Source organism: Chiloscyllium punctatum, chromosome 40 (genome assembly GCF_047496795.1).
Source record: "Chiloscyllium punctatum isolate Juve2018m chromosome 40, sChiPun1.3, whole genome shotgun sequence".
Taxonomy (NCBI): Eukaryota; Metazoa; Chordata; class Chondrichthyes; order Orectolobiformes; family Hemiscylliidae; genus Chiloscyllium; species Chiloscyllium punctatum.
Genome location: NC_092778.1, coordinates 35,530,311 through 35,554,055, shown reverse-complemented (window position 1 = coordinate 35,554,055; position 23,745 = coordinate 35,530,311).

Here is a 23,745-nt window from a genome sequence, read left to right as displayed (position 1 = left end):
ATAAGGAGGCCATCACCAGCAGCCAGGATTTGACAGGACTGATTACAATCTCCATCACCCATCACTATCTCTATACTGCAAACAGCCAAGGTTAGATAAAGGCTGTGTTTGGGAAAAAGGGCTGTGTTTTACAAAAATGACTGGGTGGAGGATTGGAGGGATGGAGGGAATAATTTCAAGTCAGAAGGGCAAAACATGAGAATGCAGCCACATGGAGATGGATTGCAGTGAAAAGGAAAAGGTGGAGAGGGTGGAGAAGGTGGAGAACCTTTGAAGAAAAAGGTTCCCAACCCTGTTGTAAGCTGTAAGGAAGGAGATGTTGACATTGTTTCAGTCTGCATTAATTAGAACAGTGACCAGAGCAGACTCATTGTTGAGGACAAGGCAGGAACTGGGCTGAAGTGATCATGAGATGGGATGGCGAGGCCACAAAGCTGAATGACTAAGGTCTATTTGAGGGCATTGAATGAATACCCATAACTCAGCAGACCAGTCTACAATGAATATTGGAAGATCTATATGGAGCGATTCCAGTTAGAGTTTGATCAGTTTCCATGGAGACAAAAGTAGGACAGAGAGTGCGGTGGTTTTGACATTTGTTGCTGCACTGCCTGGAATGGAGAAGCACAGTCCACTGCATTAGTGAGGACAATGATTGAATGAAAGGGAGATGGCAAAAGAGATCATAGTGGGAAATAAACCAGAGAAAATGTTAAAAATTCAGGCTGAGATAGCTGAGTGGGTAACTATCTGGAAAAAGAGCACTCAAGAATATGGATTGAGGTGCCCTTCCACATGAAGTCACAGAGCCTCATATATCCTTTCAGCAATGGGCTCATTGTTGCAACTGCGGACTCATGTCCATCTCCAATTTACTCCCTTATCTTTATAGAGTATCACCCTTCAGTTCTGAAGATGAGACCTAATAAACTCAAAACGTGAACCCTGCTTCTCTCCCTACAGAGACTGCCAGATCAGAGTTTTTTTCAGTATTTTCTGTTTTTATGCAGTTTAACTTTATCAAGAAATATGTCTAACACTAGTGCTCATCAGTTGTTTGTATCCTTGATGTAAAAATTTGTTTGTTTCAAGGTGACCAGCAAGTTGCATAATTAAACGGACAATGGAATTTCTGTGTGCCTACTTCCTTTTTCATGGGATTCTCATTCACGTTTGCAGTTTTGACTGACCATAGAGTAATATTAATTTTCAACTGATTCAACTTTAGTTGCGAACTGAACCTATTTTACAATGCGCTGTGTTCGTGGAATTGACTGCACAAACTTAAGAGAGTAAGAGTTCTTTGTTTGAACTATCGTTGAGAATTAAACCTGTGTTAATTCAGTATTTCATGTTTGTATGAGACTTCCTCCAATTGTGTCACATGAGTAACCAGTCTTCTGTCAATATAAATAAATCTCTATATGAAAATAGAGAAGAGGTCATAAGAACCTTTGAGGTTCTGATTCGCATTAAAGATACCCCAGTATCAGTGTATTCTGACATTTGTTGCTGCATTGCCTGGAATGGAGAAGAACAGTCCATTGCATTAGTGAGGAAGATATAAGAAGATTCTTGGTCCCAGAAGGAAAGAAAACTAACATTCAGATAGTGGTTGGCAAAGGGACAATGGTTATCTGACATCAAGTAGCTGTCCCATGACCATCAGCCAAGAGGGGTTAGACATGTGACTGACATTACATTGATGGCCAGCCCCCAGAATAAAGTATATATACAGGGATATGAAGAAGAGAGGGGCAAGAATATCCAAGTTGGCAAGATTTTCCTTAGGGAGAGACCAAGTGTTCCTCCTGCATCAGCCCAAGGGGAAAACAAAGACTGCTGGCACTGAGTCCACTAACGACTACAAGAGACCACCACAAGAGGGCGTAGGACTACTGGGATTTGGCAGCATGCTGCATCTACTCCTCCATTCTGCAGAATGGCTCTGGGATCAGTCAAACGTTCTCATCTGTCATGGGTTGTATACTTTTTTTCTTTGCCTAAATAATTAATTTACTGCATTGAAACTGCTGCTTCTTAATAAAATATCAGAAAATTGCAATAAACATGTAAATGCGGTCACAAACCCCCTAAAATTAACACTGTTCTAGACTGAAGCTACCCCAGATTGACTCAGGCAGCAAATAGAATACAGAAAAAATAAATTGACCACTGACCACACTCACCCACAGAGTGCCAAGCATTGGTTGCTTAAGTTACTAAGCAAAACCACAAACTTGAGGGAGAATCTTGTGGGAAAAGTGAGCAGCACACAGCAAATACATTCATCAAAGAAGAGTACTTGGACTTGAGCCTTTAATTGTCTTTCTGTCTCCACAGATGCTGCCAGACCTCTTTGGCACTTTCTGTTTTTATTTCAGATCTCTAGCAACTGCTTTATTTTGCTTTTAAAGACATTATCTGGTTGGTTGATTCCCTTGCCAGATACCTTGGGTGAGTATTCTTTGCATATGCAAACAACTTCAAAGCATGCTAATTCACAGAGTCATAGAGATGTAAAGCATGGAAACAGACCCTTCGGTCCAACTCACCCATACCGATATTTAATATGATCTTGACCCATTTGGTCCATATCCCTCTAAAGCCTTCTTATTCATGTACTGATCCAGATGCCTTTTAAATGTTGTAATTATACCAGCTTCCATCACTTCCTCTGGCAGCTCATTCCATACGTGCACCACACTTTGCGTGAAAAAGGTGCCCCTTAAGTTCCTTATAAATCTTTCTCGTCTCACCCTAAACCTATGCCCTACAGTTCTGGACTCCCCAACCCAGGGTAAAGACCTTGTCTATTTACCTTATCCATATCCTTCATGATTTTACAAACCCCTATAAAGTCACCCCTCAGCCTCCAATGTTCCAGGAAAAACAGCCCAAGCCTATTCAGCCTTTCCCTATAGTTCAAACTCTCCAATATCCTGGCAACATCCTTGTAAATCTTTTCTGAACCCTTTCAAGTTTCAAAATATCCTTCTTATAGGTGGGAGACCAGAATTGCACACAATATTCCAAAAGTGGCCTAACCAATGTCCTGGACATCCACAACATGACCTCCCAACTCCAATACTTAATGGTCTGACCAATAAAGGGAAAGCATACCAAACATCTTCATCACTATCCTTTCTACCTGTGACTCCACTTGCAAGGATTATGAACCTGCACTCCAAGGTCTCTTTGTTCAGCAACACTCCATAGGACCTTACCATTGAGGGTATAAGTCCAGCTAAGATTTGCCTTTCCAAAATGCAGCACCTCGCATTTATCTAAATTAAACTCCATCTGCCACTTCTCAGCCCATTGGCCCATCTGATCAAGATCCTGTTGTCCTCTGAGGTAACCTTCTTCGCTGTCCACTACACCTCCAATTTTGGTGTCATCTGTAAACTTACTAACTACACCTCCTATGCTCACATCCAAATCATTTATATAAATGACGAGAAGCAGTGGGGCTAGCACCGATCCTTGTGGCACTCCACTGGTCACAGGCCTCCAGTCTGAAAAGCAAATCATCGCCCCCACCCTCTGTCTTCTACCTCTGAGCCAGTTCTGTATCCAAATGGCAAGTTCTCCCTGTATTCCATGAGCTCTAACTTTGTTAACCAATCCACTATGAAGAATCTTGTCGAACGCCTTACTGAAGTCCATATAGATCACACCCACCGCCTCTGCCCTCGTCAATCCTCTTTGTTGCTTTTTCAAAAATTTTAATCAAGTTAGTGAGACATGCTTTCCCATGCACAAAGCTATATTGACTATCTCTAATCAGTCCTTGCCTATCCAAATACATGTACATCCTATCCCTCAGGATTCCCTCCATTAACTTGCCTACCATCGACTGTCAGCCTCACTGGTCTTTTCCTTCTCACCTTTCTTAAATAGTGACATCACATTAGCCAAACGCCAGTCTTCCAGCATGTCACCTGTGACTATCGATGATCCAAATATCTCAGCAAGGGGCCTGTCTTCTGATTGTCTGAAAACTATTATAGCATGTCACAATACAGACTTTTGATAAGTTCTTAATCTACAATTACAGCATATTAAATAAATCAGCTTTCACACATGGGATTTAATTCCTTGTGAACCGAAGTTAAGTGCAAATCACAGTCATAATGTAACTCAGTAACAAACTCCTTTGAAACGAAATAGGGAAATAAATAAAAGCATTGCCAAACTGGACACTGAGTAAGTTCTGTAAGTTTATCCCAAATGCTTCATTCCATGAGGGTAGGTTTGCAGAGTCTGTTTCTGTCACTATTCAGCTGTAAAGATTAGGGAGGATCCTGGAGCAAGAATCCTGATCAATTATTTTAAATTAAAGATATCTCAAATTTTGAGAGAGCTGGGAACAGAACAGAATAATATTTTTGCAGTTAATAAAATGCTCTATTAATTGTGTGTGCATGCGGTTTTTGTGTGCGTGCGTACGTGTGTGTTTGAGTGTGTGTGTGAGCTTGCATGTGTGTGCATGTGTGCATACATGCGTGTGTGTGTATGTGTGTGTACATGCGTGTGCGTGCACGTGCATGTGCATCCGTGTGTGTCTGTGTGTGTGTGTGTGTGTTTAGGACCAAATTTGAACATCAGGCAAGCTGATGGACATGAAGAAGATATAGAAAGGCAGCAAGGGAACTATGGTGAGTCTGAAACTTTAGACATGATCTGCTTTGTCAGAGTAAAAAGCATTAGACACTGCCTGAACTGCTGTGCTCTTCCAGCACCACTAATCCAGAATCTGGTTTCCAGCATCTGCAGTCATTGTTTTTACCTCGTTGACTGCAACTACTCAACTTACCAGGCCCCCTTTCAGTCAGAAGTCATCAGATAGATTCTGGAAAGTCAATGCATTTTAAATGTTTAAGAAGACATTTTTCACAGAAGAGGAGAAAGTAATTAAAGTTGCATTAGAGGAGGAAGGAATAATGAACTTGGATAAAAATAGATCGGAGGAAAGTGCTCAATAGGCTGGCACCATTCTAAATCAGGAGGTCACTCTGTCTATTTGGTTTAGATACTACATTGCTGAGTAAAGGTAGATTGGAAATTGTAGAAGTTCAGATCACTGCTATTTCGATATTAGGAAGGTACCAGACGATGACAAACATTCAACAACAGTGTTCAGCAACTACAGGCCAATGAGTCTAATTTCAATCATGGGGAAATTATAAGAGACGAGTTGCAAGAACAGAAATAGTTTTGACTTAAGAAACATGGTTAGTAATAAAATGGTTAAAGGAAAATTTTGATTGACTACTTTGATTAACTTATTTGATAAAATAACAACATTTTCATGAAGATTGTTCTGTAAGGACAATGCATATTAACTTTTGAAAGGCAGTTGATAAAGTATTACACAGCAGATTTGTTTGTAAAGTTGAAGCACATGGCATTAAAGGGATAATCATATTTTGAGTACTATATTGACTGAGGGATCAGAGGCAGGGAATAGCAATAATTGAATATATTTCTGACTGAGTGAAGGGAACATTGAAGTTTCCTGGGGTCAATAGTAGAACAATTGCTTTTCTTGCTTTTATATAAATTATTTGGTCTTAGATATAAGAATATCATTTCAAAGTTTGCAGATGATACAAAACTTGATAACTTAGTAAACTAGAGGACAGAAACAGACTCCAGGAAGGCATACAAACTGGTATAATGAATAAACACAACTGATGGAATTGTTTGCTGGTAAGTCTGAAGTTATGCAGGCTTTGATGAAACAATGTGGAAACATCTTATAATCTAAATTATACTGTTTAAGGTGATGCAACAGCTGAGAAACTTGAAGGTTCATATTGTGTTTTATCTCATAATTGGTATGTTAGGATACATCAAGAGACATGGTATGTTAATATACCTTGAAGAGACATGGTCAAGATATAATTATTGCATCATAGCATATGGCCTGAGGTCATCATGGTCTTGATATCATTTACTGGGGATCATTCGAAGCATGTTCTTCCCCTGTAACCAAATGGCCTAATACTAGTCTACTGTGACTTGTCAGTGAATGTAACAATAACATAAAATAGTCAGCTGTAATAATTCTCTGCTGGGCAACAGGAAGGGCCATACTGTTCATGCAGTCATTGAGATGAACATAAGTATGAAGTCATTGTGACAGGCCAACTAAATTGCATGTTTTAGCTGCAACCAACACTATTGCGATAGTCAGCATAGCACATCAAACCAATAAAACACAGCAAAAAGTCTGGTTTGTTGCACCTAACCAAGTGCTGTCCAGCTTTTCTTTATCTCTGTAAAGCACATGGCAGGAAGGGACATTATGAATACATGTGCAGAACATCTAGTTTTAAAGATCATTCCAGATCCCAGAAAAAAACACAGCTGATTAACAAGATGGTACAATACCAGAGCAAGGAAACTGTTAAGAAGATATTTAAATGCAAATGTATTGATGATGTCCAATTGACCAAGTGAGTGCATGACCAAGCTGTAAACATTGTTAACCACACACGTCATGCTGATGGCATAAGGTGATCAGAAGCTTTTGCAAGTATTAATGTCATATGTTTTGAAAATGCAAGTTGATATACCGCAAAAGTGACAGAAAGGCACATGCCAACAGATTACCACCATACATTCTGGAAGATATATGCCTCAGCAAGTGATGATCCTTGGTTTAGCCAACAAGAAACTCATTCAAAGGTTGTAACATATGACCAATTCTGTGCATTGACAAAATCACACTGCAGTGTCAATACACAAGCTCATCTTGGATCCCAAAATCTTCTACCTGATAAACACTAATGATCCAGCAGTGGCAGAACATCCAGTATACACATATCTCAGTGTCATTCAATTCATAAAATTCAAACCTTTCCCACGTTGGTGGAACAGATTAGTGTGATGTAATTGATGCTATTAACTGATGCTATAGATGTTTAAGAGACAGTCTGTCAGAGATATGTTCACGGTATCATTACTGTATCATAGGTTATGACTTGTGGGTCTAAGCATCTCAGACGTTATTCACTTAGGGATCACTTGAAGCATGAAACACTGCTGCAAGCATGTTCTTCATATAGCACAATAACTTGTAGCATAATACTAGCCAAGACACTCATTTATCTGTGAACATAACGATTGTATAAAATAGCCAGCTTTAATAAAATACCTTGTCATTGACATATAGTGTCCACCTGGTTTATTATGTTATGAGGAATATCACACTACCACCTCAGGTAAATATATCCTGCCAGAGGCATAATCCACATCAATATTCACAAATTCTTGAAGATGGCCAGGCCGGTTGAGAATGTGATTAAGAAAGTATAAAGCATGCTTAGCTTTAAAAATAAGGCGTTCACTATAAAAATGACACAAACTAAGTCTTTACAAATCACTGGTTAACTGCGTCATCTACTGTATTGTGTCAGTTCAAGGCACTGCACTTTAGGAAGGATGTAAAGATCTTGAAGCAAAGATTTGTCAGGATTATACCTGGATGACAGGACTCAGTTTTGTGCTGAGATTGGACAATTGGGATTGTTCTCCTTAGGGCAGTGATGATTAAATGGTGATTTGATAGAATTATTCAAAATTATGAACTTGGTAGAGAGAGTAAGGAGAAGAGTTTCCTCTGATAATTGGGTCCTTAACCAGGGGTTATAGATTTAAAATAATTAATAGAAGAACTGAGGGTTGTTAAGATTTGGAATATATTAACTGAAGTTATGATTGACTACAGGAACACTGAAAACACAACTGGATACTTCCTTGTAGATGATCTGTTTGGAAGGTTTTGGAGAAAAGTTTAGTGTGTGAACTTTATCAAAGAACCAGCATAGGTGATAGGATCCAAGATTGAGATTGCTGTCAGATTGCACTGAGATTCTGTGATGCTGTGGTACATTGATTGTTACTACTGTAATACTGCCATCTCTCTCTTACTATGTGGGACAGGAATATGATGCTAATTGTTCCATAGACTAGGACCTTGTTATGCTATTGCATTCTCTTTGTGTCAGCAGCATATTGCTGCCTTTATCTTAACTCACTTCAATGCTGCTAACCCATGACCCTGTGTGTTCACTGATCAAATCAGATTGTAGTACAGCAATGTGTCAAACTTAAAATTACACATTCTTGATATCCAATTCCTCCATTATCTTACTTCTCCCATGTCTGCAATGATTTCCAATGGCACAATGCTTTAAGACATCTTTTCTCCTTCAATTCTGGCCTCTTGTGCATCTACATATTAATTTATTGCAATATTTTGAGAAAACAATTGATTTCCACCATGACCACCCACCTCCATCCCTAAACCCCCGTTCTCTTCCTTACATTCTCATCCCTTAAAACACTGAGAACAGTCTGCAGTTCTGATGAAGGGTCACTGAACTTGAAATGATAACTCTTATTCTCTCTCTCCACAGAATTGCTGAGTCTGTCCAGCAATTTCCTTTCTTGTTTCACATTTCCAGCATCTGAAGTTCTTTGTTTTATTTCTGTGCTGTACCTGCACTAAGACTCCTTCATAATGGATATATCAGTGTTTTCTATTGTTTGGATTTCAAATTCCTGTTTTTAAGGAAAGAAAGCAGATTTTCTGTTACAATTGGTGTCGTTAATTAGGCTTATGGAAGCAGAACATAGCTTCTGTGAAATGTATTAGTTTCCATCAGTCTTATTTGCATATTAATAAAACTCAGTAACCTTCTGCATACGAACTCTTGGCCAGCACACAATATAAAGCTGGTAATGAATATTTATTGGATTTCTCAATTGAAAACTGTACTTTTCCACTATGAAGCTTCAGGGAGTTATCTATTTACAACTTTGATAGAACTGCTTTCTGAGGTCAAAATATGGAACTGTACAAGCTCTTAAAGCCCCTAATCTGAGGCTGCGTGAGCTGAACTCAGCCCAACAGACAATCAGGTGAAACCATTTTCTTCAGTCCCTGTTGGTCAGTAAGAGGCAAAAAATAACCCTGAAGGCTTGAGCCAAAACTCGATCCAATGCCTCCTACTGCACAATGTAGGACATTGACTGGCGAGCACAGGAAATTGAATGTGACCAGGATTGGACTCATTCATGCTGATTCACAAAGAGCTGTATACACCTGACACCCAGTCATTAAGCTGAAATTCTGCAGGTGAAGCAGTCAGAAGAAGGAAAACATCTATCAGTCAGGGCTACAACAACCTGCAGTAAAGATTCTTCAGGGTACCTACATCCTGCTCATCATCCCCAAAGCAGCACAGCTGAGGAAGTAGGTGGACTGGAGAATCTAGGACCAAAAGCATCAATGCTCTATCATACTGCATTCTTGCCAGATGCTGATATTTTACTCAAACATTTTTTTCTTTAGCTACTTTCTGCACTTCAGCTCCAGACCCAGTGGCTCTTCCTGTTACACAGTGGGAGTTGGAACATAAAAACCTCATCAGCCTATGCTGGCTTAAGCAGGTCTGTGAGTGACATCAGTATGTGCTATCTGTGGTTGCCTAGCTACAAATGGCCAGAGCCTCTGTCATGGATGGGCTGCTTTACAAGTTTATTAACACTTGGATTGAGGAGTGTTGTTGTGATGATTACTCACCAATCTCAGACTGAAAGAGCAAGGAACTCAAAAACAAAATTCAAACTGTAACATGGTTACAACAGAAGGTCAGGTAGATGGGAGCTGTAAATGATGGAAATTCAATAATGTGTGGTGAGAAAAGAGAGACCAAACAGTAAAGGAGCATCTAGTTGTCTAGTACAAAAACCAGGCATAAGTGGGTACTGCAGATGCTGGAGATGAGAGTCAAGATTAGAGTGGTGCTGGAAAAGCACAGCAGGTCAGGCAGCATCTGAGGGGTAGGAAAAATCGATGTTTCGAGCAAAAGCCCTTCACCAGGAATTCCTCATTCCTGATTAAGGGCTTTTGCCTGAAACGTCGATTTTTCCTACTCCTCGGTGCTGCCTACCCGCTTTGCTTTTCCAGCACCGAGGAGTAGGTCAGAATCTAACCATAGGTCAGAAACCAACCAGATCTGCCCATCACCATCCCTCACTAGTGTTTTAAAGTCTAATTAACAAATGTTCCTCAAGCACCTGATTGCAAGCTCACATATATATTCAGAGAAACTTAGTAAATACATCCAGGAATATAGAAGCAGGATTTAATCACTCAGCCCCTCAAGATTGCTCTGCATTCAATTAGATCATTACTTTGCATCTTAACTTCATTTACCTAACTTGATTGAGTTTTCTGAAGAAGTGACAAAGAAGATTGATGAAGGCAGAGCAGTGGACATTCTCTATGTGGACTCCAGTTTGACAAGGTTCTGCGTGGTAGACTGGTTAACAAAGTTGGATCACATGGTATCAAGGGGCAGTGAGCCAATTGGATACAAAATTGGCTGGAAGGTGGGAGACAGAGGGTGGTGATGGTGGAGGGTTGTTTCTCAGACTGGAGGCCTGTGACCAGTGGTGTGCTGCAAGGATTATTGTTGGGTGCACTGTTTTTTGTCATTGATATAAATGATTTGGATGTGAATATAGAAGATATGGTTAGTAAGTTTGCAAATAACACCAAAATTGGTGGTCTAGTGAATAGTAAAGAAGGTCACCTCAGAATACAATGAGACATTGATCAGATGGGCTGATGGGCCAAGGAGTAGCAGATGGAGTTTAATTTACATAAATATGAGGTGTTGCATTTTGGTAGGGCAGGACTTATCCACTTAATGGTAGAGTTCTGGGGAGTACTGCTGACAAAGAGACCTTGGGTGCAGGTTCATTGTTCCTTGAAATTGGAGTCACAGGTAGACAAGGTACTGAAGAAGGGGTTTGGTATGCCTGCCTTTATTAATCAATGCATTGAGTATAGGAGTTGGGATATCATGTTGTGGCTGTACAGGACATTGGTTAGGCCATGCTTGGAATACTGTATTCAATTCTGTTCTCCCTGCAATAGGAAAGATGTTGTTAAACTTGAAAGAGTTCAGAAAAGATTTCCAAGGATGTTGCTCGGTTGGAGAATTTGAGCTTTAGGGAGTTTTAAATAGGCAGGGCTAGTTTCCCAGGAGAGTCTAAACTGAGGGTTAATCTTATAGAGGTTTATAAAATCATGAGGGGCATGGATAGGGTAAATAGTCAAGGTCTTTTTCCCAGAGTAGGGATTCTAGAGGGCATAGGTTTAAGGTGAGAGGAGAAAGATTTAAAAGGGACTTAAGGGGTAACTTTTTCATGCAGAGGATGGTGCATGTATGGAATGAGCTGCCAGGTGAGGCTGGTACAACTACAACATTTAAAAGGCATCTGGTTGAGTATTTGAACAGAAAAGGTTTAGAGGAATATGGGCCAAATGCTGGCAAATGGGACTAGATCAATTTCAAATATGTGGTCAGCATGGGTAAAATGGTCCGAAGAGTCTGTTTCCATGCTGGACATATCTATGACTCTACCTCTATTTCAGATCCTTTATTACACTTAACAAGTTAAAAACTATCATTCATGATCTTAAAATTTTCAATGGACCCCCAGCTTCGTAAATATCTGGGAAAAGAGAGTTTTGAATTTCCTTTCCCTTTATGTAAAACAGTACTTCTTAATTTTGCTCATAAATGGCCTTGTTTTCATTTTAAGACCATAAAACCATAAGACATAGGAGTGGAAGTAAGGCCATTCAGCCCATCGAGTCCACTCCGCCATTCAATCATGGCTGATGGGCATTTCAACTCCACTTACCTGCATTCTCCCCGTAGCCCTTAATTCCTTGTGACATCAAGAATTTATCAATCTCTGCCTTGAAGACATTTAGCGTCCCGGCCTCCACTGCACTCTGCGGCAATGAATTCTACAGGCCCACCACTCTCTGGCTGAAGAAATGTCTCTGCATTTCTGTTCTGAATTTACCCCCTCTAATTCTAAGGCTGTGTCCACAGGTCCTAGTCTCCTCGCCTAACGGAAACAATTTCCTAGCGTCCACCCTTTCCAAGCCATGTATTATCTTGTAAGTTTCTATTAGATCTCCCCTTAATCTTCTAAACTCCAATGAATTTTAAGGTTATGTCCCTTTATTCTAGGCCTCCTAATGAGAAAAATAATTTCTCTCTTTCTTCTCTTTCAAATCCTTTAATTATCTTCAAGATTCATTGTGCACCCCGGTGAAGGGGTATCACTCAACCTCTCTTCACAGCAAGTTTAAGATGTAGCATTTGGTATTCTGTTTGATTGCATGTACAAAGTCTTTAATCTTTGTAGGAATGTGCCACGGGAATGGCCACATCTAGCTACATTGACTGTGCTCTACAATGCATGTGTAGAAACTGCAAGTAACTTGTTTTCACCTCCTCTTGATTAAGATTGAGTGATAAAGAGCACGAGGCAAAGAGTAGCTCACAAGGTCACAGCTTTGATTCCCCCATCTGTGGTAAGTTAACAGATGTCTTGTTCCAGATCAATGAGCAGGCCTCTGAGAATAAATGCTGTGGAACTTTGGGTAGGAGAGGAGCAAAATTAGCAATGCTTCTTCACTGATCACCATCACAACATCGATGAAAGTTTCCAGTGGTTATTAGTTTTGACAAGAAAACAAGATATTGTGAAAAATGTGAACCTAAAGAGTCACATATCAAAGATTCAGTTACACATATCCCGTATCAACTCAGTGGAGTATATTTCACAGAAAAATAGGGCTTTGTACTTTTAAAATATATTTAAAATCCTTTTACTGACTCTGTGGAATATGGTTAATGTTGTACTAACTGTATGGTTTTCCACATCAGTTGGGAAGGTTAAACCCTGACAGCAGCAGTTTTGATGTTCTCTTGTTTTGTTGAGCTGTCTGAACAGAAAGGGCATCAGAGGACTTTTCTTCAAGATACATTCCTTTCATCTTACTTTCTGGTAAATGAGATCAGAGTTGAGGTCGTTACAGCACCTATGAGACTGTGCGTGGGTGAGAGCTGGGCATGGGCTGTCTGAGGAAGGCAGAATTCAATGTTGCAGGAAATAATTGGAAAAACACTGAAATGAAACTACATATGAGACGAGTACTCTTTGCTTGTGTCAGTGATTTTAATCAGAGCTCATCTCAAAAATTCAAATGCCAAGCACACCAATAGCTCTCACGTCACCTCTATCAGCTGCTCTGACACGCAACTCCCCAGAGTTCACACATCTCAGCTTCAAATTCAGATCTATGCAGAATTAGTTGTTCTTCACCCATGGCCCTTCAGCTGAGAACAATTAGCAAAGACTCCCAGACTTTATAATTCTTGAGCTTCTTATTCACTCTTGATTTAACTGGATTATGCATGAGTAGCAGAGATGGGAGGATTAACACTGTTCAACTGTGATAGCCTCTCTGTATTCACAACTGAATTGTTCCAATGAAGGAATGCCTTTGGGAAGAAGAACCAGACAGGGAGCAGCGAACACAACATGTTGAGCTGAAGGACACCAATGGACAAGCTCCTGTGCAATATGATAATTTGTGTAATATTTTTGTGTTTTCTCTATTTCCTCTACATTCCATACTAGAGTAAATTCAAGTGGTACATTTTAACAAAAAAAAGGACTGAGTATTGAAATAAAGAAGAAATGGGACATTCTATATCTGGATTGGATAAAAATAAACCAAGGTACACTATATGAGGAAATTGATTTATTGATACACATTTGCAAACATCAGGAGGCTATGAATCAGTGCAGACACTGAATTAGTCATAGCCAGAGTAAAATAATAAAATAGTTACAGCATAAGATAATGTCATTCAGTCCATCGTGTTCCAAATGGATTTGCAAGAGCAACTCGGCTAATTCTACCTCACTTGTCCTTTCCACAAACACTGCAATTGATTCTCTCTCAGATAATTATCCAATTGTCTTCTGAAAGCCATGAATAGATCCACTGTCTGTACACTCTCAGGCAATGTATTCCAGGTTATAACCACTAACTGAGTAAAGATGTTTTCCCTCATGTTATCTTTGTTCTTGAACCTTAAAAACAGTTTGCTCCTTCCACCAATGGGAACACTTCCTCTCTACGTTATCCAAACTCGTGTGACTTTGTGCCATTCTCTCAAACCTTCTTTCAAGCTTTGCTTCTCAAATTGAAGTCTCTCATATCTGAAAACATTCTTTTCTTACACCCTCTGCAAAGCTTGCATGTTCCTCTTAAAGAGTGAGAAGCTGAGTGGCATCAGCGGAATCCATGATGGGCTTTTGCCCGAAATGTCGATTTTCCTGCTCCTTGGATGCTGCCTGACCTGTTGTACTTTTTCAGCACCATTCTAATCTAGCCTCTGCAGTCCTCAGTTTTGCTCAGTGGAATCTAGTCTGTGCATCGGTGAGCAGAAACAAGTACTGTCTGCTCGCACAGTTACCATAATTTACTAATGATTAAAAGTAGAATGACAGTAATTGGCCAGGTGGTATTTGATCTGTGTTTTGCACAGAGGATATACCTGGTGCTTTTCCACATGACAATGCTGTAGCTGTACTGGAACAGTTTAGCCAGTGGTGTGGCAAGTTCTAGAGGACAAGTCTTCAGTATTACTGTCTGAACATTGTCATATTGTGTCCTGAATCTGTGGTTGTTGAATTGACTTCTGTGGAGTAGCATGAAGCTTATCTCCATTTTGCTGAATCACCTTTAATCTGCTGATTCAGGTGGCGTGATGTATACAAGATTTTTACTTAAACTTATTGACAACTAATCAACAAATCAGGTTGAATGTCTTCAGTCAGCTTCTGTGGTTATTTGATTAGAAAACTATTTTTTTTTCTCAACATCAGTCACATCATTGGATTACTGCCACTCACTCAGAATATTTTTGTAACTCTCATTAACTGTTCTGTTTTAGATGACAGGGGATTGAACATTTCTGTTAGTATCATAAAATCTGTGACTTCTTTCTTGCTGTTAGCTGTCATGCAAATTATGGAATTATATATATATATGCATACTTAACATAATTTATTAGAAGTTGAGGTTTGGGGTTTTTGAGTTAACAACCTGTGGGTCTTCCATGCATTTGTAGTTAACAACTCACTTGTCAGTATTTCTGTAGCCATAGTGACTTTTTCTAAAACAGTTATGAGGCCTAGCTTTAGAGCATGAATAGATTTTTGTGCACCACTAATGTTTTTTCTGTTTATCTTAGATTGTTTTATGACCCGGCAAGGTAAATGATAAGGCCTTGTAGTTTGTTAGAAACTTCCAGAACTTGTTTCTTTAACATTAAGGGAACAACCATAGCTTAGAGAGGGAGAATTTTGGTTTCAGTTTTACTGTGATTTTTGGGCACTCCTGTAAAGTCTTTGAAATAGGATGGCTGTATAAACCAGTGCTCCTGGAAGGGGAAGGGTATATAGTGAACCAGGTTACCCTATGTGGAAGAATTAGTGCTAATCACAGACCAAGTGATCCAATAAAACCCTGAAGAGGTTACTTAAAGCTGGGTACATTTAAGCGTAGGTGTACAATGGATCCAGGGAGATGCTATCTGCAGCTCCAGTCTAAAAGTTACAAGTAGAGAGCAAAAAGGGGACTTAAGATAGATTTGGCAAATAGGGTTAAGGAGAATCCATGGGGTTTTTACAAATATATTAAGGACAAAAGGGTAACTAGGGAGCCAATAGGGCCCCTCAAAGATCAGCAAGGCAGCCTTTGTGTGGAGCCGCAGGAGATGGGGAAGATAGGAAATGAGTATTTTGCATCAGTGTTTATTGTGCAAAAGGTCATGAAAGATATAGAATGTAAGGAAATAGATGGTGATATCTTGAAAAATGTCCATATTACATAGGTGGAAGTATTGGATGTCTTGAAACGCATAAAGGTGGATAAATCCCCAGGACCTGATCAGATGTACCCTCGAACTCTGAAGTGATTGCTGGGCCTCATGCTAAGATATTTGTATCATTGATGATCACAGGTGAGGTGCTGGAAGACTGGAGGTTGGCTAACATGGTACCACTATTTAAGAAAGATGGTAAGGAAAAGCCAGGGAACTATAGACCAGTAAGCCTGATGTCGGTTGTGGGCAATTTGTTGGAGGGAATCCTGAGGGACCGGAATTACATGTATTTGGAAAGGCAAAGACTGATTAGGGATAGTCAACATGGCTTTGTGTGTGGGAAATTATATCTCACAAACTTGATTGAGTTTTTTGAAGAAGTAACAAAGAGGATTGATGAGGGCGGAGTGGTGAACATGATCTATATGGACTTCAGTAAGACGGTCGACAAGGTTCCCCATGGGACACTGGTCAGCAAGGTTACATCTCATGGAATACAGAGAGAACTAGCCATTTGGATACAGAACTGGCTCAAAGGTAGAAGACAGAGGGTGGTGGTGGAGGGTTGTTTTTCAGACTGAAGGCTTGTGACCAGTGGAGTGCCACAAGGATCGATGCTGGCTCCACTATTTTTCATCATTTTATATAAACGATTTGGATGTGAGCACAAGGGGTATAGGTATTAAGTTTGCAGATAACACCAAAATTGGGGTTGTAGTGGACAGTGAAGAAGATTAAAAAGGTAAAAACAATGACTGCAGATACTGAAAACCAAATACTGGATTAGTGGTGCTGGAAGAGCACAGCAGTTCAGGCAGCATCCAACGAGCAGCGAAATCGACGTTTCAGGCAAAAGCCCTTCATCAGGAATAAAGGCAGTGAGCCTGAAGCGTGGAGAGATAAGTTAGAGGAGGGTGGGGGTGGGGAGAAAGTAGCATAGAGTACAATGGGTGAGTGGGGGAGGAGATGAAGGTGATAGGTCAAGGAGGAGAGGGTGGAGTGGATAGGTGGAAAAGAAGAATAGGCAGGTTGGACAAGTCCGGACAAGTCAAGGAGACAGTTACTGAGCTGGAAGTTTGAAACCAGGATGAGGTGGGGGAAGGGGAAATGAGGAAGCTGTTGAAGTCCACATTGATGCCCTGGGGTTGAAGTGTTCCGAGGCGGAAGATGAGGCGTTCTTCCTCCAGGCGTCTGGTGGTGAGGGAGCGGCGGTGAAGGAGGCCCACGACCTCCATGTCCTCGGCAGAGTGGGAGGGGGAGTTGAAATGTTGGGCCACGGGGCGGTTTGGTTGATTGGTGCGGGTGTCTCGGAGATGTTCCCTAAAGCGCTCTGCTAGGAGGCGCCCAGTCTCCCCAATGTAGAGGAGACCACATCGGGAGCAACGGATACAATAAATGATATTAGTGGATGTGCAGGTGAAACTTTGATGGATGTGGAAGGCTCCTTTAGGGCCTTGGATAGAGGTGAGGGAGGAGGTGTGGGCACAGGTTTTACAGTTCCTGCAGTGGCAGGGGAAAGTGCCAGAATGGGAGGGTGGGTCGTAGGGGGGTGTGGACCTGACCAGGTAGTCACGGAGGGAACGGTCTTTGCGGAAGGCGGAAAGGGGTAGGGAGGGAAATATATCCCTGGTGGTGGGGTCTTTTTGGAGGTGGCGGAAATGTCGGCAGATGATTTGGTTGATGCGAAGGTTTGTAGGGTGGAAGGTGAGCACCAGGGGCGTTCTGTCCTTGTTACGGTTGGAGGGGTGGGGTCTGAGGGCGGAGGTACACCCTACAAACCTTCGCATCAACCAAATCATCTGCTGACATTTCCGCCACCTCTAAAAAGATCCCACCACCAGGGATATATTTCCCTCCCCACCCCTTTCCGCCTTCCGCAAAGACCGTTCCCTCCGTGACTACCTGGTCAGGTCCACACCCCCCTACGACCCACCCTCCCATTCTGGCACTTTCCCCTGCCACCGCAGGAACTGTAAAACCTGAGCCCACACCTCCTCCCTCACCTCTATCCAAGGCCCTAAAGGAGCCTTCCACATCCATCAAAGTTTCACCTGCACATCCACTAATATCATTTATTGTATCCGTTGCTCCCGATGTGGTCTCCTCTACATTGGGGAGACTGGGCGCCTCCTAGCAGAGCGCTTTAGGGAACATCTCCGAGACACCCGCACCAATCAACCAAACCGCCCCGTGGCCCAACATTTCAACTCCCCCTCCCACTCTGCCGAGGACATGGAGGTTGTGGGCCTCCTTCACCGCCGCTCCCTCACCACCAGACGCCTGGAGGAAGAACGCCTCATCTTCCGCGTCAGAACACTTCAACCCCAGGGCATCAATGTGGACTTCAACAGCTTCCTCATTTCCCCTTCCCCCACCTCATCCTGGTTTCAAACTTCCAGCTCAGTAACTGTCTCCTTGACTTGTCCGGACTTGTCCAACCTGCCTATCTTCTTTTCCACCTATCCACTCCATCCTCTCCTCCTTGACCTATCATCTTCATCCCCTCCCCTACTCACCCATTGTACTCTATGCTACTTTCTCCCCACCCCCACCCTCCTCTAGCTTATCTCTCCACGCTTCAGGCTCACTGCCTTTATTCCTGATGAAGGGCTTTTGCCCGAAACGTCGATTTCGCTGCTCGTTGGATGCTGCCTGAACTGCTGTGCTCTTCCAGCACCACTAATCCAGTGAAGAAGATTACCTCAGAGTACAATGGGATCTTGATCAGATGGGCCAATGGGCTAAGAATTAGCAAATGGAGTTTAATTCAGATAAATGCGAGGTGCTGCATTTTGGGAAAGCAAATCTTAGCAGGACTTATACATTTAATAGTAAGGTCCGAGGGGGTGTTGCTGAACAAAGAGACCTTTGAGTGCAGGTTAATAGTTCCTTGAAACTGGAGTCGCAGGTAGATAGGATAGTGAAGAAGGTGTTTGGTATACTTTCCTTTATTGGTCAGAGTATTTAGTACAGGAGTTGGGAGATCATGTTGCAGCTGTACAGGACATTGGTTAGGCCACAGTTGGAATATCGCGTGCAATTCTGGTCTCCTTCCTATCGGAAGGATGTTGTGAAACTTGAAAGGGTTCAGAAAATATTTACAAGGATGTTGCCAGGGTTGGAGGATTTGAGCTCGTGGGAGATGTTGAATCGGCTAGGGCTGTTTTCGGAGGCTGAGGGTTGACCTTATAGAGGTTTAGAAAATCATGAGGGGCATGGATAGAATAAATAGACAAAGTCTCTTCCCTGGGGTGGGGGAGTCCAGAACTAGAGGGTATAGGTTTAGGGTGAGAGGGGAAAGATATAAAACAGACCTAAGGGGCAACTTTTCACACAGAGGGTGGTACGTGAATGGAATGATCTGCCAGAGGAGGTGGTGGAGGCTAGTACGATTACAACATTTAAAAGGCATTTGGATGGGTATATGAATAGCAAGGGTTTGGAGAAATACGGGCCGGGTGCTGGCAGGTGGGACTAGATTGGGTTGGGATAAATGGTTGTCATGCACGAGTTGGACCAAAGGTTCTGTTTCCATGTTGTACATCTCAATGACTCTCTGACTGTATAATTTAAACTTACTAGGGTGTTGAACACAAGAACTCTAATGTGAGTATTGTACGGATTGTGTTATGGGTACTGTAACCAGGGGCGTGCTTTGGGTACTATTCAAATGTGGTTTTGTTTCTTTTCAATTTATAAAAGAGTGCGTTGGGATAAGGGGATACACTTTTAGTAAGTGCTTAAAATTATTTGAATTTATTTTGTAAATAAATGGCTTGGTTTATTCTATTTTATCTTTATTTCTTTCAATAATAAACTCCAGTTTTATTGCTAAAGCAAAATTTTGCATCATTGGGTGCCCATGTTCCAGTGAGAGACCATTTTGTTAAAACCATATCAAATCAAAATATGATCTACCAAGCCAAGTTTCAATCTGGGATCTGATGGTCCTATAATAACATTAGCTCGGACGCAATATGAAAATCTTCTGCCATTAGTGTCAGAAGCCCACATAATCTTCTGCTGGTTTCTCCCTGGCTGCTTGATTAACAAAGGTCCATTTCTGAATCAGCTGTTCACTTGATGTTAGTTGAACTCCTTCTACAACCTCAAGGTATTGAGGCCAAGACATGCTTGTACGCTCACAAATGTGAAGTGTTGATTGTGAGCACATTTTCAACTCTCAAATACTGTTTATGTTGTAGTGTTACTTGTAGTATTTATTTAACCTTAGGAGTTGTTTCACCTGAATCATGTAGTTTCGTCTCTTTAACCTCCATTTCTTCAGGATATTTGATCTGACAGAATAAAGATAATCATTCTTGTATCAAGCTTAAAACTGACAAACTGTCCATTGACATTTTGCAAGCTCTCTGAAACTCAAGTCAATTAAATCACGAATTCCATTAGGATTGCCTCTTTTAACTTTTCTAATGGAGATATATTGTCAAATTTGTGCCCCTCTAACAGTGATGGGTGTTCTAATGTCTAGTTCTCTTTCCACTTCTTTTTAATTCATTCACAAATGTGGGCATTGTTGACTAGGCCATCATTTATTGCCCATCCCTAATTGCCCTCGAGAATGTAGTTATCACCTGCCTTCTTAAAATGCTGCTGCATGTGAGGTATAGGTGCACTGATAGTGCTGTTTGGGAAGGAATTCCAGGATTTTGTCCCAGCCAGGTAGTACATATAGTTTTGTTTCTTTTATCAGATTTTGTAGCAATTTGATACACCTGCCTGGCTTGCTAGTCCATTTCAAAGTCAACTACATCGCTGTGAATCTGGAGGCATGAATAGGTAAGACATGTAGGTGAGAACGGACAGACTTTCCATCCCTAAAGACCATTAATGAGCAGATGGTTTTTTTACAATGATTGCCAAAAGGTTTCAGGGCATTCATTAGATTAGATTTAATTGCAGATTCATTAATTGAACTCAAATTTCACTGTTCTGTTATGATGGGATTTAAACACAAATCCCTGATGGTTTTGCTAGATCTCTGGATTATTAGTACAGTGACAATACCACGATAGCACTGGCTCCACCGTGACTATCGGTACTTTCATTGTTCTGAAACTGTTTCTTACTTCTGCACGTCTTCAGTTCCACAAATATAGCATTCCTTTGTCATGGTTGGGAAATGACTGTGACAGTGATACTTTAATGTTCCACAGCACTGACATTTACTCTTAGCATCTGCTTTTTGCCTTACTGTGTTGGCTTCTCACATGCCTCTTTTGATTTGATTTGATTTGATTTAATTTTATCACAAGTATATGAGATATAATGAGAAATATTGTATTATGTGTTAAACAGACAAATCATACCTTACATAAGTACATCAGGGTAACAGAACAGAATGCAGGTACAGAGGTACAGAGGTTTTACAGGTACAGAGAAAGTGCAGAGAAGGATCAACCATAATATATGAGATGTTTGTTCATAAGTATGATAACAGCATGGAAGAAGCTGTTGTTAAATCTTTGGTATGTGTTTTCAAACTTTTGTATATTCTGCCCAATGGAATAGGGTGAAAGAGAGTGGAAGAGACTAGCTAAGTGATTTGGTTCCGTTGTTCTCTTGAGGTGGGATTGTTCTTCTCCTTTGTTTGAGTGTCTTTCTGGTTCCTCCTCTAGCACTTTTTGAATAGCTTTCTCCAAAGTTAAATCTACTTGGATTGGAAGGAATCTGCCAATTTTTCATTAAAAGCTCTTGCGATTGCTTTTTCCTTAAGAATTCTGATTTCAAATATGTTATTTCCCATGGAAGCTGGACTCTTCTGTTGAATCATGCTCATTCAAGAATTATATTTGTTTTCAACATTTAATGATATTGTCAAAAGTATCTATGCTCTCTTTAATAGTTCAATGATTAATGACATCATCTGATTTAGATCTTACTAAACACATTATTGTAAGAACACAGAGAAAGCTGGAGAAACTCAACAGTCTGGTAACATCCGTGGAGATAGAAGAATAGAGTTAGTGTTTTGAGTCCAGTATGACTCTTCTTTGTAACTTGTATATAATAATTTGTTCATTTTCAGATGTTTAATTTTGAAACAATTTTGTATGTTGAGAATTCATACCTCTAAGATGTCCAATCTTGTCTCTTGTATAGTCCATTTCGGAGTTGCATTTTTATGGTGATATCAGTTCTTTTTCCATTTCTTTTCAATTTGCTTTTTAATTTTTGCCACTGTAAAGATGTTTTAAATCTGTAGCATTTCAATACTGTGTGTAATACTGTTCTTTAAGCTTGCATTCTTGCATTCATCAATACAGTTTTAAATTCTGTTGCCATAAATTTGCTAGATTCTGTACTCATGGCAATGGGGCAGTAATTTATTTGTCTCCCAGACTTTTTAAAACATTGCTACAGCAATACAATGTATTATATTCTTCAAAATAGCTTTTATATTCTATTAGTTGGTTGTTCTGTTGTAATTTACTGCTTTTAAGCTTCTAAATTTTGTTTTACAATAATACTATATTTCTGTACTGCCGATTGGATTTTCTCACCTTTTTTGCATGATCAAAATAATGGCTTCCTGAATTTTGTTTTCGGGTTTTCGCATCTTCTGCAACCAGGCTGTGCTTTCCCCTTTCATCATGGCCATTTTTCTGCTGTTAATAGTCCACTTTCTACTGCACAGAGATTTAAATAGAATTTCTAGCTACAGCCTTAATAAATGTTCCCATTGAATTTGCAGTTTAATTACTGAGTTCCTGTCCATTGAAATCTTAAATTTCTTCTGGTTTTCCCTTTTCTTGTAGACTCTGTCCAAATTGCCTTAAATTTGTTTTTTTTTCCCATCTTAAATGAATTCTGAAGCCTCACTGAATCTGCAGCCTGGTGTTAATTACTTTTCTGGTTCTGTCACTGTCCTTTGCAGATGTGCCTCATGGAGCCTGTTAATGATGGCAACAATGCTTGTTTTTGAGAGGCCAGAACTCTCTTTTTTTGATTCCCTTGCTGGCTTTTGTGCTGTTTTGAATGTCTTCTTAAAATGGTAATGCTTTTAAAATGGTAAATTTACTTTTGATTAAAATATTCTACCTTCTTCAGAATAAAATGGATTTTATCTGCCCACTCTGATCACCATGTCATAACAAGGGTATTCTACACAATAGCAACATCATATTTCAGCATGTGGCAATCTGGTTAGTGTAGTCCACTGCTACTAATCCTTTCTCCATGCTGAGTCCAGGGCCTGTCTAATTATCAATAGTAGTTGATACACCACTGAAGAATCTAAACAGAAAAGGCATTTGTCTTACACAATAAAGTAATTTATTGCATGATAGCAATAGGTATAGTTTACTTCACAAGGTCAGTGATAATTACAAAGGACTCTCAAAAGCTGTACAGAATACATCCTCTTTCCTTTGCTACTCATGCAGAATTCAGGGCAGTAATTTCACTCAAACCCTACGTTGCATCACCTGGTGGGATGGAGCTCACTGCAACATGATCTTTAAGTCTTTCAGACTCTTAGCTTATACAACTATACCTTTCCATAATTTTTCTTTAAATTTATTCATCTACATCGTTTCCACATTTTAGAGTCGTAGAGTCATAGAGATATACAGCACAGAAACAGACCCTTTGGTCCAACTCGTCCATGATGACCAGATATCCCAAACCAATCTAGTCCCACCTGCCCATATCCCTCCAAACCCTTCCTATTCATATACCCATCTAAATGCCTTTTAAATGTTGCAATCGTACTAGCCCCCACCACTTCCTCTGGCAGCTCATTCCATACATGTACCAATCTCTGAGTGAAAATATTGCTCCTCAGGTCTCTTTTATATCTTTCCCCTCTCACCCTAAATCTATGCCCTCTAGTTCTGGACTCCCCTATCCCAGGGAAAAAACTTTGTCTATTTATCATATCCATGCCCCTCATGATTTTATAAACCTCTGTAAGGTCACCTCTCAGTCTCTGATG